Source organism: Desmodus rotundus, chromosome 3 (genome assembly GCF_022682495.2).
Source record: "Desmodus rotundus isolate HL8 chromosome 3, HLdesRot8A.1, whole genome shotgun sequence".
NCBI classification, from domain to species: domain Eukaryota; kingdom Metazoa; phylum Chordata; class Mammalia; order Chiroptera; family Phyllostomidae; genus Desmodus; species Desmodus rotundus.
This window is the reverse complement of record NC_071389.1, coordinates 143127236-143132704: the sequence shown is the minus strand read 5'-3', so window position 1 is coordinate 143132704 and position 5469 is coordinate 143127236. Positions and strand designations below refer to the sequence as shown.

The following is a 5469-nucleotide window of genomic DNA, read 5'->3' as shown; positions in this document are numbered from 1 at the left end:
CTTCGGGGTCAAGACTAGGAACTCAAGCCTAAATAAAACTCTTTTTCTCTTTTTTCCTAACCCATCTTTTTCCTGAGGCATTAAACCCAGACTAGCCTAGTGCTGCCTGAACTGGAGATGGAGTGGAGACAAAAAAGAACTTATCGGCAGAGAATTCCTGTGAGGGTGTGTGTAGTAGGGAAATGACATCCCTTGTGCATAGGAGAAAACACTTCCCTGAATTGGATAGAGATTCACACAAACAACATTCAAACATGGAGGTGACATGAAGGGGTGTCACGAGCACATGTTCGATATACAGTCTTTCCTATAAGTCAGCCAGGCAACTGCTTGGCTAGCTACCTACTGAGCAACCGGACACCAAAGAATAGACAAGAATCACACAAGGTAACAATGCTGTTCCTCAGTTTTTATCGAATGCAGGTTCACTCAAAGTAGAACATCAATATACATTAATATCCTGCTCACACTCTAACAGTCTGAGAGAAATATAACACACACACACAGCAATCAAAGGGGAATAATGAATCCGAGTCCCAGAGTCTTGGTCTGCATGTCCGGGAGACAGCACAGTGGACAGGGGAGTCCTCAGCATCTTGCAAGGAAGGATATCTGGAGCCGCGTGGACAACAGGACAGACAAAGTCCTAAGTCCAGCAGGGCAGAGCCTCTGGTGGCCGATGCCACGGGAGATCAGCATGGCGTGGAGCAGCACTCTGGTGTGTGGAGCTCGGCTGTCTCAGCAGTGGGCTGGAGCCTACCTCAGTTATACTCTTGAGGGTAGTGTACTCCACCCCTTTGGGTCTCTTGATAACTGTCTTGGAATCCCTGATGGTGAGTGGGGACTTTTCCCCAGGAGCCTATCTATCTATCGGTTCTGCTCCGCAGACATGGCTGTTCTGGTCCCTTGTGCAGATATCTTAGGTGTGCCTTCTTGCCAGACGTGTCCAGCATCACTTAGGTAGTTTCCCTCTTGAACCAAAGTGTCATAGCTGTCTGGCAGCCGTCTTGGTTGACAGGAGTGACTCCATTTTGTTTTGTATACTTTATGCTGTCTTGACCAGACCAATGCCATTTTACTGGTCATGCTCTCCACAAGGCGGATGTAAGAAAATCCTGGGATGTGACCATGAGTGCCACCCAGAAGATGCCCCTTGATCACCTGGCTCTGGAGGCCAGGGGTGCTTGTGTTCTTGGATCCATGGGACTGTAACAACTGGGGAAACAGTTCTTGGCTGGCCTCCACCCCTAGGGCACAGAGCAGACAGCAGACTGAAACACACCCCCAGTTTTCTTGTGAAAGAGGCCCATTTGCTTGTCCTGGACCTTTGGCCTCAGTCAGGGGCTGGCCTACTTCTCTTTAAATCCTTTCCTCATCTCCCTTTTCAGAAATGATCTGTATCTCTTTTGTACTTCCTTAGTATGTTATTTTTCCCTTTAGTAGTAAGATTCATATTCATATTCATATGTTTTTAACTATGTCCTTGATCATCTGCTTTTAAACTGTAGACTCCTTAAATTGGGGCATATTCTGCATTTGTCTTTCTATCCTTTGCAGCACCGCACACTTAATATGAGTCAATAGCTTTCTGCTGACTTGAACTGTTGGATGATTCTTAGAGTATATCAGACAGCTTCTTCTATGATGCAGAAATGCTAATTTTCTTGGAGGAAAAGGAGTATAAATGGAACATTTATTGTAGCGATAATGTTCTGAATATTTTTAATGTGTTGAAACTATTATAAAAAGTGCTAGAAAATAATTGGCATAGTCATGCTCTATGAGAATAATCTCTGAACAAACCTAATCTTAAATATTAAAATTTTTTATTAAGGTTAAAAATATATTATTTTTAAAGAGCTGTATGCATTTTGAAGCATCTTTTTATTTCACTTAGAGTCAAGTGATTTTCCTTTCATACGAGCAATGGTTTTCCCCTACCAACCCCTTCCAGCCCCTCCCCTCCCAGAGTCGGGTAACTTTATTTTCACTTTATAGTGACTTTTAAGAACTATAGCCAAAAAAACTAATTTTAAAATCTCTATGAGAAATGGAAATTTAAATATCTATTACACTTATCTTTTTTAAAAATAACCTTAAATTTCTGAACAAACAAGATTCACTTTTGTAGGTAGAGGTCATGCTTCTTCATGATCTTTAGCTTTTGATCTAACAGCCACAGAGAAGGAGCTGGGTATCTGTCTAGCTGTTGTTTGTTCACAAATTCCAAGTCACCGTAGACACTCAGCAGCTCAGAGGGAACAGACTGCTCCATGGCTGTTGCAACAGTTGCACAACAAACCCAGAGCAACACCATTACCGGGAGACAAGATTGTGGTTAAAACCCATCCAGAGTTAAGAGAGAGGCATCTTAAAAAGCGATCACTTTCTACATCGTCAAGATAGTTTCTGTGTGCTTGTGAACTTCTCTTTGGTAATTCTGAGGACATTTTGCTTAGCAATGATATTTTTCAAATTTGTAGGCGTCTGCTCCAAGTGTGGTGTGCACTGGATTTCTGGCTTAGACTGGAGTATAACAATTTTTCCCCCATCAGCCTTTAGATAAAAAGTCCATGAAGGGGTTATGAAGCTCTGTGCAGAGGCCATGATGTCACTCCAGAATGACTTGACCAGAGTTAGATGTATTTGGACATCAGGGAGATGAGTTGTTCTTGTCTCAGTTCAGCAAACGGCAGCTGATTCTGTCAACCAAGATGGGAAGCCTATTGCTCATCACATTGGGAATGTGCTTGTGAACATGCAGATTCACATTCCAGTTTGGTCTAGTTTAAATCAGTTCTGTCATCCACAAACTGACAAATTGAAAACAGCCTGCAACCTCTCTGACATGCCACAACTCCTCTTCCTCAGGGTAGGTGTGCAAGGGCTAGGTCAATGGACAGGCCTGGTGGAAGACACCGTACCACCCAAAACAGAGTAGAACACTTCAGCTGACGCGGTTCCCAAGCCTCCGGCCATGGTCAGCAGCAGCAGCAGCAGCAGCGGGAGCCCCAATCGGGGTCTGACCCAGAGGCTCCCTTACCACACTGCCATTTTGTTTCTCTTTGTCTCAGCAGCTCAGTTCATTGTTTAAATGAGCATTGGGTTTTAAAGAAGACTCTGCAAAAATTCAAAATTAAATTCCTTTCATATCAGCCAATCTGTAGCATACACTAAGTATGCAATTAGATTTGAAAAATGTTGTATAATGCCTAGCTATAGTAATAGCTTTAAAATTGCACTTTCCAAGGAAAAAGTACTGAGGCTGACATTACGCTGGAACTAAATATATACACTGAAAAAATGAACTCATAAAGTTTTATGGTTTGTATTAGCATTTTCATCTCTCATATTCCCCAGAGAAAAGCAGCTTTTAAGATGGTCTCTGTCTCTTTTCTTTATGCAAGGGCAATCAGCAATTAACAAAGCTCCACGAATTCCAAATCTGATTCATTACAAATGCGTGACACCCAATTTCATCAAACACTGAATCACAATCGATTAACACCAGGTGATTTTCAGCATTTTGTAGATTAGAACCAAATAAAAAGGTATGTATAAAACAGAGTAAAGGAACTGGCATTTTGAAACAACTATAAAACTGTCTGTTTTGATTTATTCATGTTAAAATTACTTTTTCCCTGAAGATTTTCAAAGAAAAATATTGTCATAAAATGATATGGAAATGAGTTGAGATAACATACATTCTTAACAATTGATTTTTCTAGAGTAAAGTTATTTTCCTTCTCAAAGACAATTGAAACTTTCAGTTTCCATAAGATGATGGCGGGCACATAAAGTTTAATCCTTCTTACACAACTCTCAAAACACCAAACGGATTAACATAGAAAGCAAATAAAGTCACCATAGCCTTTAAGCCTACCACACAACTGCAGAAAAAAAGATAAAAAATATGAACAATAAAATGGCAATGAATATATATCTATCAACAACTGAATTTAAAAAACAAAGTAAAAAAAGCATGTAAAACAGAAAAAAATCTCATAGATACAGATAACATCTTGAGGGTTGCCAGATGGGAGGAGCGTTGGGAGTGTGGGGCGGGGTCTGGGGGCGGGGAGTAAAAGGCTTAAAAAGCACAAATTGGGTCTGGCCCCATGGCTCAGCTGGTTGGAGCATCATCCTATACACCAAAAAGGTTGCAGGTTTGATTCCTGATCAAGGCATGTACGGGAGGCAGCTGATCAATGTTTCTCTCTCCTCTCTCTCTCTCTCCCTCTCTTCTTCTCTCCCTTTCTCCCTCTTTCCTTTCCACTCTCTCTAAAACTAACAAACATGTCCTCAGGAGAGGATTAAAACAAAGTACACAGTGGTTGTTACAAGGATAGTCATAGGAAATATAGTCAATGATATTCTAGTAACTACATATGGTGGCAGATGAGTGTGAGATTTATCAGCATGGTTGCTTAGTGAGTTATGTAATGTCTAATCACTGGGGTCTACACCTGAAACTAATATAATGATGCATGTCAACTGCAATTAAAAAATAAAATGATTTGAAAATGAAAATAAGTTTTATACAAACTAGGCAATTACCATTTTTCTAATTCTACATCTTGAAATAATGCCCCTAAATCCCTTCCAGTTTCCTCCGGCAGTTCACATGAGCATTCTCCTTTTCTATGTGTGCCATTAAATAAAAAGTTCTACAACAGCAATTTGCACCCTTTTCATCTCATGGTACACATAAAGTAGTTACTAAAATTCTGCAGCACACCAATCTGATTAAAAAATAGGTATAATTTTGACTCATTCACATTGGACAGCTATTGTTGTGTTAGCTGGTGTCATTTTTTTATCTGACAATCTAAGGGAAAAGAAGTCAGTGCCCCTGACTAAATAGCCAGGTACTGCATGTTTGAAAAATTCTTGTAGCCCACTGGTTGAAAATCACTGATCTGGACCCATTGCTTTGGCGAAAGCTACTTTTGTGTCTGGGTTCCAGTCCCCTCCCCTAACCATCACCAAAGCCGTGCTGCCCTCTCCTGCACTTGAAAAGCATTCTCGGTGCTGAAGCACATCCCAAACTGGCCCCTGAAGTAAGGTGAAGGAAACTAAAATCACCTTTGGCAGGCAGAGAGTGAAGGGACAAGTCTGGAAAGTAAGTATTGTCACACTGCAGGACAAGGAGAATATGAGGCGTTCCCCGCCCCCACTCGTGGAATAGATGTGGGTCATGTGGGAGAAGGAACAGAACTGAAGGCGTTTTAAGTCATGGAAAAGGGACCAACTGTCAGGGTAAGGGCACTCCAGCAAAGACGGTCTGTGTAGAGCAGACCTCTGTCCACCAAGGGCAGTGGAGAGGCATCATCCAGGCTAAGGGAGGTCCCAGCAGAAGGACTGAAAGAGTCCTGGGAGAACAAGAAGGTCAGGTTAAACTTAAGCCAGCCTCCAAGATCCCAATGTCAATTTATGACAGAAAGCCACCAGACAAGTAAGAACTTTCCT

At 41.6% G+C, this 5469-nt stretch overlaps 1 pseudogene; it reads right to left on the bottom strand.

Moving 5' to 3' along the window:
* Positions 1-2096: 2096 nt before the first annotated feature.
* Positions 2097-3054, bottom strand: LOC112318954 (transmembrane protein 59-like; annotated as a pseudogene).
* Positions 3055-5469: the final 2415 nt, after the last annotated feature.